Source organism: Physeter macrocephalus, chromosome 8 (genome assembly GCF_002837175.3).
Source record: "Physeter macrocephalus isolate SW-GA chromosome 8, ASM283717v5, whole genome shotgun sequence".
NCBI classification, from domain to species: domain Eukaryota; kingdom Metazoa; phylum Chordata; class Mammalia; order Artiodactyla; family Physeteridae; genus Physeter; species Physeter macrocephalus.
Window position 1 is genome coordinate 133,445,834 of NC_041221.1, and position 13,392 is coordinate 133,459,225.

At 45.9% G+C, this 13,392-nt stretch overlaps 1 protein-coding gene across 2 annotated transcripts in view; it reads right to left on the bottom strand.

Annotated features, from left to right (window-relative positions):
• Positions 1-13,392, bottom strand: part of SPOCK1 (SPARC (osteonectin), cwcv and kazal like domains proteoglycan 1) — a 560,476-nt gene that overhangs the window by 21,843 nt on the left and 525,241 nt on the right. The gene's annotated exons all lie outside the window — the stretch shown is intronic.

Consider the following 13,392-nt stretch of genomic DNA (forward strand, 5'->3'; position numbering starts at 1 on the left):
CGAACCCGTGTCCCCTGCATCGGCAGGCGGACTCCCAACCACTGCGCCATCAGGGAAGCCCGGATGTGGCTTATGTTGCCGGCCTTTGAACAGACTGACTTGACTTTCCCCTGTGGACAGATGGATGCCTTGTCCCTGGAAGAGTCCTTTCTATATGCAGCCCATCTTTCTTTAGCTATCCGGCTCATCTTTTAGGGTATGACAGAGCAAGGCCAACGAATACTCCTGAGAACAAGAAGAAAATCCAGATGGGTGGATGGGTAGGTGGGTGCAGGCTGTTTGACAGTCTCATAGAGAGCTAAGACTGGAGGAGAGAAATCCCCAAAGGAGGGACAGTGGTGCAGAGGAGGGAGCTGACTTTCCCTAGCTGCCTGATTTTACCCTAATTCTGGGTGCTGAGAATTCTGACAAAGGGTCCAGGCAGTGGGCCACTCCCAAGAGACAGAAAAACCAGCAATGCATTCAGCGGTTATTTGCATCTGGAGGGACAGGAATTAGAGACCTGAGGAGGTAAAGCCTCAGTAAATAAGAAGTGAACCCCACAACTGTCAGTTTTCCCAAATTCTAAAGCTGCAGGAGTCAGGCTGTGAAGCCAAGCAAGCCACATTACAATGCAGAGCCAGGTTCTGAATGTCTCATGGTGCTGACAAGATGTAGATGAAGGCTAGAACCTATCAATCAGTGCGGAGAGACCCCCGTGGAAGGCACGGGGGTAGTGACGAATGAGCAGAGGGTCTCGCTCAAACTCCCATCCAGCCTTCACTGAGTGCAGGCTCTCACTCAACTGAGGCGACCAGCCCCCATCTGAGCTGCAAAGGGATGAATCCCCTCCAGAAGACAATACTGTGCAGAGCCTCTCCTCATTTTTATAGTTCATGTCTGCTTTCAGGAAAGCCCATCTTTCCTGAGCTTGGGGCTTGGTCCTTGATGGAGAACAAGAGCCAAACCTTCCAGCCCTCAGGCAGGAAAGGACTCTCTTGCCCTCCATCTGAGGGGAGGTGGTGAGCAGAGCCAGACTGGGTCTGTGCAACCTCAGTGCACTCATGTATAGCTGCTTCCTTCCTTCCAGCCAGGAGCCAGAGCTAAACTCTGTAAAGCATGGAGTGTGTGGCCATTGTTTATACACAGGTTGCTAATGACCTCAAGACAATACCTGGCGTTCAACAACCAGGACACGACTGTATCTTAGGACACCAGGCAGGCAGTGGCGCTGAGGACTGTCGGGAGAGGCAGCAGAGTGTATAAGAGCCCTGGGGCCTGACTGCCTGCTGTGAGTCCCAGCTTGACCACTGGCTGGCTGGGTGACTCAAGCCAGCCACTTCACCCCTCAGCGCCTCCGTTTCATCATCCGTAAACTCAGGGTATCGTTATGTGACTATAAATTAGATGAGGTGTGTTAGAGGGCTTAGCAAAGCACATGGTATATAGTAATTACTCAGCATGCGCCAGCTATGAGTTTTATTACCTCTACGATTGTTTTTATTTTTAAATTGACAACTTATCGGTAGGTTTGGAGCAAACAGAACAGCCTTCAGAAAACCAGTAAGAAAGACAAATATACCTAAACACAGCTGGCTTTGGCCACACAGGAGACGGGTGAACACAGATACCTGTGCTATCCAACAGAGTTGCCATGAGCCATATGCGGCTATTTTCATTTAAAGTAACTAAAATGAAATAAAAGTCAACATTTAGTTCCTCAGTTGCACCCACCCCATTCCAAATGCTCAGTAGTCACACGCGGCTGGCGAATGACTCCATCTGGGAGAGCGCAGATACAGACTATTTCCATCACGGCAGAACGTTGTATGGCGAGCGCTGGATGAAGTTAGCTATCCCTTTGGGATTTCCAACTTTTGGAGGTCCATCATGATATCCTGACACGCAAGCCTGTGCCTCCAGTCCTTCCCTCCAATCTGTAGAGGTTAGCTGAGGAAGGAGATCACAAGCTCGCTCAAGCTGGGAACCCGCGTCTCATGCTGAGCCATGTGCACAAAAAAGAGGAACTGTGGCTGATGGCGGCGCCACACGGCTCTGCCAGGTACCAGGACTGGCCCCCGGGCGCAGGCCCCCGCTAACATGCTTATCGGCCCCAACTCAGACCCTCGGGGGGATAGAAGGCCCTCTTCTGACTTTTCAGACAGTGCACAGCTCTAAACAGGAGAGGAGGTGGTCTGTTTTTCCGAGGAGAATGGGATATGGGCTCTATAGTCACTCTCACATTTGAAAAATGGAAAATTAATAGCATCTATTTCTTCCTGATTGCCATGCACACCATCTATTCTAAATGTTCTTTGAGCAGAGAAAATTGCCAAGTCAACTTGCAAAGGAAATGAATCCCCATCTCACACTGCAGGATAAATTAGTCAGTCATGTTTAACTAAACCCTGACAGATGTGCAGTTAATCTATATCTTTAGAAGACGGCTGAATTTCCCGCCGACTTCCCAAAGTACACAGGCTTTGGATGGCTGATGGAATCAGGGACTGGAGTCTTGAAGGAGCAAATCTGTCGCTCAGGGAGAAGCCCTCAAGCAGGACACCACTGGCCCGGGTAGAGAGAGATCAGAAAGCTGAATCGGAGATAGGAGGCGCTCAATTACTGGGCCCTGTTCACTCACAGTGTCCTCAACCGAATGGTCCTTACAAGGAGAAAGTCAGGCACAGTCTGCCTGGAGCCAGATATATCCCAGAGGAAAAAAAAATAATCAAAGACGACAGCACACAGAGAGCTATTTGCTCAGATTTGGTATCCTAGCCATAACAGGCTGGCAATGGGACAAAAGCGCTTGCCTTTTAAGATGCCTTTTATAGCCCCTGATAAAGGTCAGAAAGGAGGACTAACGCTTTGAGAAAGAGGGGACCCGAAGGGTACCTCTCACACACTCGGTTCCTTCCTGGGGAAAAAGTAATTTCTGTGTGGAGGAAACCATAAGACTACATCCACCTGCCGTCTCACACTCTGCCTGGAGGTGGGCAACTCCTGTGATTTCTAGAGGGGTGTCTGATGGTCTCTCCACTCCTCCTGGTGAGAGAAGCAAGGTCCTCAGGCAACCAGCATCAGATCGTCAGAGGGAAAGATGCTTCTCTCTTGGGAAGGGATCTGGCTCAGTCACAGAGGCCGGGACTAGATCCCTGTCCACTACCTTACCTTCCCAAGTGGTGGGCACAGTCAGTGCCCTGCCCTCCTACTCTCCATTCTCTTCCCTCTCGCCCCCAAACCTGGCTTCAGCTAAGTTTTAATTGCTCTCATCCTCCCAGTCATCTCTGCCCAGCATCCTCTTCCTCAGTCTTTCCATATCTGCCTTGCTGTTCCTACAGGTTAGTCTCCATCTTCCTTCCATGATCTCAGTCTGCCCAGCATGGCTGGTGTGTTGGTGGTGTCTTGGAGATCCACTGACCCCAAATCCCCGCCTCCTCTCGTAGTCAGAGAATGGCCCTCAGAGCCTCAGGGCAAACACCTGGGCCTGATGTCCTGGACTCCCACGCAAAGTTGCCTGCTTCTTGCTAGCCCACTGCCAGCGCGTGGTGCCACCATGACCTCCCACCACCAAGACAATGGTAACAGGCTCCTAATCAATCGGTCTCCCCGTCTTGCTCCCACGTTCCCTTCGCCGAACAGCAGCCAAAGTGATCTAAAATGCAGATCTGATCAAGTCGCTCCCCCACTTAGCTACTCCAGAGGCTCCCAACTGCTCACCCAAACTCCTCAATGTGATCCATCTCTAGTCTCTCCTCCTCTCTAGTCTCTCCTCCTCCGCCTGCAGGCTCTGCCCTTACTGTCCTTTCCACACACCTGTTCCCCCTGGAGCACATCTCTTCTCTTTGTCTTGCTAATGCCTATTCTCCATCAGATCTCTGCTTTAAAGGTATTTTCTCTCCGATTCTCTAACCCTCAAACCAGGAGAGTTCTCCCTTTTATAATGCTTTCTTTCGAAGTCTTGCTCCTCAGATGGCACTCGGCACACCTGTAACTTCTGCCTCAGTGTCCACCTCCCCTTCTAGATCATAGCAACACAAAACATGCCCCGAGGCTGGCTCAGCCCTTGCGGCCCAGCACCTTATGCCCTCAGCTCCTGGTATAAAGGATGGGATTTCCCTGGTGGCACAGTGGTTAAGAATCCGCCTGCCACTGCAGGGAACACGGGTTCGAGCCCTGGTCTGGGAAGATTCCACATGCCGCGGAGCAACTAAGCCCGTGCGCCACAACTACTGAGCCTGCGTGCCACAACTACTGAAGCCCACACACCGCCGCAAAGACAAGCCAACAAAATGAGAAGCCAGTGCGCCGCAAAGAAGAGTAGCCCCTGCTCGCTGAAACTAGGGAAAGCCTGCGCACAGCAACAAAGGCCCAACACAGGCCAAAATAAATAAATAAATAAACAAACAAATAAATAAATAGTTCCCAAAAGTGTCAAATAGAAAAGTATTTCTTCTGAGCTATTAATGCCTGATGCTCAAAATAAATGCCATTAATATTCATTGCAGCAGAACTTTCATTGTTATCATGGTCAGAGATCATCAAACAAATAAATAAAAAAGAATGTTCTCAACGCATACTTATTAACTGGGTATAACAGTGCTCTTGCTGCCTTTTATAAACTTCAATCCGTCCATCTGCACAACGGCGTAATAAAGCTTAGCTCACAGCATCACTGCATGGAGTAAGATGAGACACTATCAATAAAACATAGCTCACAGGTACTGGCATACAGCAGGGACTTGATAAATTTATGTTCCCCTTCCCATTTCCCAATTGTCTGCATAATATGTTAGAATTTTATTCTTATGCTTTTTTTAAAAAAAGCCTGATGCCTAGGATATAAAGAATGACATCTCTCCTCTCCTATTTTGTAGGTGGGTCAGTACAAGTCCAAGAGATTCAGGTTGTAGTATATATCTGCCTTCCTCCAGGTGGAAAAGCTCCGCGATGGGAGGGATTGGTCTGATTTCCCCACACCTGGTATTCCCAGCACTTACCATAAGGATGGATACATAACTGTTGTTCAAAATATATGTATTGAAAGAAAACATGAACACAGTGGTTATAAAATCCCCAAGTCGAACAGCTATCAAGTGGCAGAGACAGGATTTGGATCTCGGCTATTATCTTGCTGGGCTGCCCCTGGGTCCTGGACCAGCTTTTTGGATTGACTGGGCTTGTGGGTAGCCAGTACTAACTGAGGCAATTAATATACTTGGTGCATGATGCTCTGGGTTGAAAAAAAACGAAACATCAGGCCCTCACAGGTAAAGGAAGCTCTGCCAGCAGAGTGCATGGGAGGAAGCCAGCTGAGTATCAGAGGATGGAGGGAGCGTGCAGGCTCCCACCTTCGTTAGCTTTGGTGTGAGAACAGTGGATCTTTGGAAGGACTGCGTCCAGCCTGCTGCCTTCCTGTTATGCTCCCAGAAGCATGTATCACCTATGCAGCCACTGGGGCTTTATTAGAGAAAAGTACAGGGCCACTGCATTACTCCAAATGTGCAGGAAGACAGTTCCCTCCCCAAGGAAAGCACAGCACTGGGGCAGAGAAGGGCCCAGGTAATGTGGTTCTCTCCCAGTGGGCTTTCCCTGTCTGTTTGGAAAATATGAACAGAATGCAATTAGCAAGTGTAAATAAGGCACATGCAGCCTCTGTGGAAGGTATACAGCCCTGGAAAGAAAATGTAGAGATCACTTTTTCTACCCGGGCACACTCTCCCCTCTCCACAAGGCCTGAAGCTTTAAGGGGTATTAAGCGCGATGGGCTCTGAATGCAGACAGTGTTGAAACAAAGCCCGGAGTGCATCATGAGTGGCCCAGCTGACGGGAGGGAGAAGGATGCACCGTGGCCAACATCACAGGGTAGAAAGCGGTGACAAGGTCACTGCAGCCCTGGTGGGGTCATGAGAGAGGAGGGGGGCACTCTGATCTATGAGTATTTGCCTATGGAGAAGTTAGCCCAGGTAAGCACTGCTGGGAGAGAGAGCGGATTGCTTCTTCACTGAGTGAGGGTCAGTAGCCTGGCTCTGCCTGCCCCCATCACCCCTTCTTCCCTGGCTCCTCTGTCTTCCTTCAGACAAAGCCAAGGGCTAGTGAGGAAGGTTCAAAATAGGTAAAGTCTTTGGAAGGGGAGAGATAGGAGCTGGGAAACCTGTGCTCCTTTGAAAAGTGCTCCCAAGGGCGACAACTGGTATTCCAAGCTGATCTCGGCTTATTGCTGACTTTGGGGGCTGAATGACACGCTGCAAAGCCCTCTTAGAGGATTAGAAAAGGGGAAGGTAAGGAAACAATCCGAGGTATAAAAATATGTAAGAGATGAGGTAAAAAATAGAAGTGGGGACAGAGCATAGACATCCTGCATTTAGAGCTACAGTGTTAATACCTAACAGAGAGAGCAAGTGTGAGTGTGTCTGTGCGTTACAAATCCTAACGGAAGCCACATTTGAACACCCAATTGGGGATGTTTGAAAACGGCAAAACCGACACGCAAGCATTACAGGATATCTGTAAGCCTCTGCTAGGGAACCAATTACCGGTACACTCTTGAAACTCATGAAATCTTGCAACTAAAGAGCCAAATGAGAAAACCACCCGCCTGTCACATGGACCCTCTCTCCCCAACCCTAGCCTCCCTCACCAATGCTTAGCTCAGGACTCGGGCAGAAGCTAATATGAAAACAATAAGAATGTAATTTAAACTTTAGTGCCTCTGAAGGTAATTAAAGAGTTGAGCCAGACTGGAGTTTTCTCTGGAGCAGGCTGGGAGGCCTCTCAGAAATGGAGACCTGGTGCTGGTCCTTTCAAACTGATCTCCTTCAGCCCTTCTAGGTGCTGTTGTGCATAATTAGTTAATCAGAGCAGCAGTGGATCGATGCACTCAGAGCGTCTGCAATTAGCATCTTCTGTAAAAGCTCCAGCTGAGCCTTCTTCAGGGCCAAAATAGATGCTGGTCAGAGCCTGGACTGAATCGACTCAAGGATGTCTTCCTGAACTGCCTTGCCTAGGCTCCAGCCTCTTCTTTCTACCCTGGCATCCTCATGCTGCTGGGAGCCTTCAGCCTCCTCTTCCCAAGAGGGACTGGGTCCCTCATGCCGCTGAATATCTAGCACACAGCAAGTGCCCCAGTTCTGGTGGGGGGAGTGTGCAGGAACGCTGAACAGGGGGTGCTACACTCCATGGGAGCTTGAAAGACAGGGAGGAGGAGCAAGGCTACAGCTCCCTTGGGAACGTGGGGGCTAATCAGCTGGAACTCAGAGAGGTGAGGGTTGGTTGATTCTGCTTAGCATGGTTTTTAGGAGCAATAACCAGTCATACTGCTTTAAAAGAATCCCAGAGAGGCAGGAGAGAGTAACTAGGCTCTGGAGAAAGACAGAGCTGAGCTCTGAAGCCAGCTCTGCCATCCTAGCTGAGACTGGACAGGTGACTTTTCCAATCATCAGTTTCCTCATCTGCAGAATGGAGGTGATGACAGAACAAGCTCTCAGCATTATGGGAGGACAGGACTAGAACAGACTTAAGTGTTCAGCACTCGGTAACCACCGGCTCTGAGATTGTGTTTGTGGATCCACCAAGTGGAAAAGTATGGGAATCCAGATCATGCGTGTGGTATTTTCACATGAAACAACCCCTGAAGCCAGCTAGTAGGATACGATACTCCCTTGCTGTTTCTCAGAGGTTAGGCAACATTGACAAGCTCCTACAGATGGTCAACAGTAAAACGGACATTCAAACTCAGTTCTCCTGATTTGACATTCACTTGATCTGCTCACACACCACGACGCCTGGTGCCTGCACCTGCGCCTCTACTCCGGCCCCCATAAGCAAGGGAGACCCTCTTCCACAAGTTAAAGACCACGCACTTGACTACAGGGGTCAGAACCCCACTCCCTGCCCTGAATACAAACAGGGGTTTGGCACTGCATTAAGAGTTCAAGCTTCTACATACAGATGGCCAATAGGCACATGAAAAGATGCTCAACATCGCTAATTATTAGAGAAATGCAAATCAAAACTACAAAGAGGTACCACCTCACGCTGGTCAGAATGGCCATCATTAAAAAGTCTACAAATAACAAATGCTGGAGAGGGTGTGGAGAAAAAGGAACCCTCTTACACTGTTGGTGGGAATGTAAATTGGTGCAGCCACTATGGAGAACAGTATGGAGGTTCCTTAAAAAACTAAAAACAGAATTACCATATGATTCAGCAATTCCACTCCTGGGCGTATACCCAGGCAAAACTATAATTCGAAAAGATACATGCATCCCTATGTTCATAGCAGCACTATTTACAATAGCCAAGACATGGAAACAACCTAAATGTCCATCAGCAGGTGAATGGATAAAGAAAATGTATGTACACATACACACATACACACAATGGAACATTACTCAGCCATCAAAAAGGATGAAATAATGCCATTTGCAGCAACATGGATGAACCTAGAGATTATCGATACTAAGTGAAGTCAGAAAGAAAGACAAATACCATATGGTATCACTTATGTGTGGAATCTAAAATACAACACAAATCAACATATCTACAAAACGAAAACAGACTCAACAGATATAGAGAAAAGACTTGTGGTTGCCCAGGGGGAGAGGCAGGTATGGGAGGGAAGGATTGGGAGTTTGGGATTAGCAGAGGCAAACTATTATATATAGGATGGTTAAACAATAAGGTCCTATTGTAGAGCACAGGGAACTACAGTCAATATGCTGTGATATTTTCCGTAATGGAAAAGAATATGAAAAAGAATATATATGTATAACTGAGTCACTGTGTTGTACAGAAGAAATTAACACAACACTGTAAATCAACTATACTTCAATAAAATTTTTTTAAAAATTAAAAAAAATAAAAAAGAGTTCAAGCTTCTGGGTCTGACAGCCCTGGGTTTGAACACCAGCTCCCAGTGTACAAGTGGTTGTTTTTCACATAAGTCACTGCTCCTCTCCTAGCATCGGGTTTTTCATCTGTAAAATGGTGACATTAACAGTCTCAACCTCATGGGGTTGTGGTAGGGATTTACTGTGAAGGTGAAGCTTTCAGAAACCAGCAGGCAGCCACCACCATCTTCTCCTCTGAGGAACGTCAAAGGCTGGTAGCACTTACCCTTGGGAGGCTAAGAGATACGCTCCCAGCCATAGCAGTTTTGGTGGCAGAAAACACATTCAGGGCTTCCTGACGGGATTTTTAAAGCACATACAAGGTGAATCCCCACTTCTAATTGGAGATCATCTAACAGAGATTTGGGCCAGGTTGTGCCTGCTCAAATTAAATTGCATTATTATATGTAATTCCAGTTTTTAATTTTCAGTGCCTAAAACATCAATATATATGCGTGTTCTCTTACCCTTAGAGAGTGCATCGTTTTGTGTAAAGAGAGGCATGAGCAAAGGAATTAGGGCCCCATTATTCAGGAGCTCACTAATAAAGTCCTTTTTAAAAAGCAACCTTTGAAAGAGCTTAAGATACTGACATTAAACTGGGAGGAAGACGAGTTAAACTAATTAATGGTACAACCTACAAGAAAAGACAGATTTCCCTATTAAACCCATTAAGACTATTCTTAGTAACCAGATTTGAGGAGACTTTAATGGTTCTCTTGATTCTAATGATAATCCTTCATCTGGAAAAAGAAATACATTTAGAACTTGCACAACATTTGTAAATGTGCATTAGTGGAGTAGCAGTTATTTTTCCCCCTGAATAATCTAGAGCAGGGAGGTTAGCTCAATGAAATAAGCTTTTAAAGCTTCTAAGAGCCACAGATTTTCCACACTCTGGGGCAAAACAAAATGTTGAATATGCAAAATATTGGTTAAAAATGCCAACTCTGGCTTTAATTGTGTTTCCCAGGCAGTGGGTAGGCATTTCCCTACGTGGGAAACCTAGACTAGATGAGCAGTACTGCAGAAAACAGCAGTTTTACTGAAGGATTTCATAGCCAACCAGATTTCCCAGGTCCTCAACTCATAAAGACTAAACTGGAAAAAATGACATCTGTTCTCACCTAAAATCAGCAATGGCAGATGCTTCAGGACAAGGTGTGAGATGCAGCATCCACCTGGACTTCTGAGAGCAGTGGGGAGTGGGCAGAGCCCTGGGAAAGGGGCAGGGATGGGGAGGGTCAGTGCCTGCCTGGGTCATCGCACCGCAGAGAGGCAGACTCAGTGTCTGCAAGTCACTTTGTGTTTGTTAATGTATGAGCTCAAATGGCTGGTGACAGTCAGGGAAGACTTCCAAGAGGAGGCGGGACCTCAGCTGAGGCTCATGTGTGGGGAGGACTTTGAAAAGGAGAAGACATTCCAGGCAGGTCTTAGAAATAATGAGGAAGCCAGTTGAAATGAAGTGACTGTTTGATTTTTACAGCTGATTTATATTTAAATTAGCTCTGCTCGAATTAAACACACCAACTTTAGCATAATTCACTCTAATTCTAAATCATAAACATATATAAAAATCAAACATAAATGTGTGTGTATATATAAAATCTTCTGTGTATCTGCTCAAAGATATTCCATTATTTTACACATTATATAAATGCTTACGTGCATTCCAAGGACCATTTTCTGACTAGGTAACACTTACTATTCCAGGACTGATACTAGCCTGTATCTGCAAGAGGTTTTAATAACAGAAAACATATTTTTAAGGTACATATAAGAAGAATCTCCATTCCTAACTGGCAATTTGTGTCCAGTGTAATCTGTTCAAATTCAACGTGCAGATCTGGGCATTTTTAAACATAATTTAAGTTTCCGTGTTTTTTAATACCTAAAGAACCAATACATGCGTGTATGTTTTTACCCTTAAACATGGCGTAAACTTTGTTACTTAATGGGACAGGAAGCCACAAAGGATTGGCAGAAGACCATGACTGCCCAGCTTGGGATGGAGATCTGATGCGAATGGCCTGGGACATGTATGGAACCTGAGATGGCCTCTTTAATTTGTGGGTGAGAGGGGGACATCAGATTAGGTGGGGACCAGGAGTAGATTTAGCCAAACAGAAAACCACAAGTTCCTCTTAGTCCTTCCTCAGAACTCCTCCCCTTCCTGGTCTAGAGTGGATGGTGCATGGGTATATGGGCTGATTGGAAGATTGGTAGCACCACCCTCTTCCTGTGACAAAGGTCAAGCCGTACCTCCAGGGGTACTGGAGTTGGAGTCTAGGGTAAGAGGGTAGAGGTGGGAGCTGGAACTGAAAACTCCCAATTGGAACCGAGGCCACAGAATGATCCGGGAGATGCCTGGAGCAGATGCATCCTGGCATCTTCACTCTCATGCTTCTAGTGGACAAACTGATAGAGGACCAGGATAAATAACGCAATGTCTAACGAAGAGCTGCCTTCTGAAACCATAAAGGGTGTCTTAAGCTATTCCAAGTCTTGCCAGGTTCAGTGTCTGACTCACTATTCTTTTCACTCTTCAGGTTATGCAACTCACTCTAAATTTGTCTCCACCTTACCCTGGAAGACTTAGGGCACAAATGGGTATAGTGACTTGACATGATAAGAGAACGGCATCTAAGCCTCAAGGGACCTTCTCTGGACTCACAGAGGACCTTGTGACTGGCACAAAGATGAAATAGTAGCTATTATTATTTATATTTTCAGAAACACTTCTATATTTGATCACAATTGCCTGTTTAGACATCTAGTATCTAACAAGGCAGCATGACACAGCTAGCAATTTCCCTGTTCCCCTCCTAAATATCATATATAATCAACAATCTAAACAGAAAAAATACCATAAATTCCATTTTCAGTAAAACTAGAAAAGAGATATAATCCCTAGCTTTGAACAATATTGCAGAAGCCACCCAGATGGAAGTATAATGTCCAGATAGGCCAGTAAAAAAATATCAAAAATATGTTTCTGATAAGTGAAGGACTCCTCCTGAAGTGATAGATCAGTATTTCCTGTTCAGCAAAAACTAAGGGATCTGAAGAAAGGACAGGGCACAGATCAAGCAGAAGCTATACAGGTAGACAAAAACCAATAAGAAAGCAGGAAAAGAGTGTAGTGACCTAGGGGCAGCAGGTCCCAGAAAATGCTCACAGCATTGTTCTTCCTGTTGGCAAGAGGCACTCCAAAGTGCAAGAGCAGCAGAGACAGCTGATGAGAGAAACCCTCTTGGGGCTGAACTGTTTCATAGAAACAGAAAGAAACACAGAGGAGCCATTTTAGCAGGAAGCCATCTGTCACTGGTGACACTGAAGCAGAGTGCTTTTGGATGGTGAAGCCTACAAAAATAGAAGGGTTCCCCCCCTTTTCATCCATAGGACTCCCTTTTGAATAGGTAGGCCATTAAAGTCTAACTTATTCCAATATTTTTTAAAAGATTCTGTCATGTTGATATTTTATATATACGTATGTGGTTTCCATATGTATGTATGAAAATTATGGAAAAGAGCAGCAAAACAAAACTTACCACAGAACACTCAGCAAAAAAATGGAAAAGGTGAAAATGTGTACCGAGTATGACACCATGAATTAAAACAATCACTTTTATGAAGAAAAACAATAAAACAGTATCCAAGAACTCAGAGAAGAGATGAAGAGACCACAGTGGAGATGGCATGTGAGCATCTAGGTCCCAGGAGAGAAGGAGAAAGAAAAACCCAAATCATCATAAAAATGAAGCCAAATTGGAAGAAGCACAAGGGAGGACACTGTGGGAAACTCACTAAGAGAGAAGGGTGCCGGAAATGAGAAGAGTGAACAACATGGAAAGGAAATAAGGGATTACAAAGGATTTGAGAGCAAATGACAGCTATAGAGAGGAGGCAAAGGACATACTACAGGTGCATAGTTGGAGCCTGTGAAGACACAAAAGAAAACAATGGAACAGGACATATGTTTAAAATGCAATTCATTAGACCATTCCTAAAATAAAAGAACTGAATCTACATGTTGAAAAGGCACAGCATTAGCCAGGGAAAATCAACCTAGAATAGTTGATACTAAGATCAACTTAGTATCAACCAAGTTGTCTTTTTAACCGAAAGGGGAAAAATAATCCCTAAACAAAGATTTTTTAATCAACACAATCTGTGTGCTGTCCTCCATCCCGCCTTGTGACCTTGGGCAGGTCTAAATTCAATTTCAGCACTCCCTGAGTCAGACACATGGGGGGAATGCAGGGATGATTAGGACATGGCCCTTGCCTGGTGCTCAGTTTTCCCTCTCCTTATTTGTAAAAGGACAACGTTTTCCATTCACTGTTATCTGTGGAAGTTTAATGACAAAGACCTTTCTCCCAGAATGTTCTTTGCTGGAGAACCAAGGCTCAGTTCCAATATATGTTCATCTGTGGAATCCTCTCTCTACCCACCCAGGAAGGTTCGACCGCCCTTCATGGGGTGTCCCCAGAGCCCTATACTAAAAGAATTCCACTTTTAT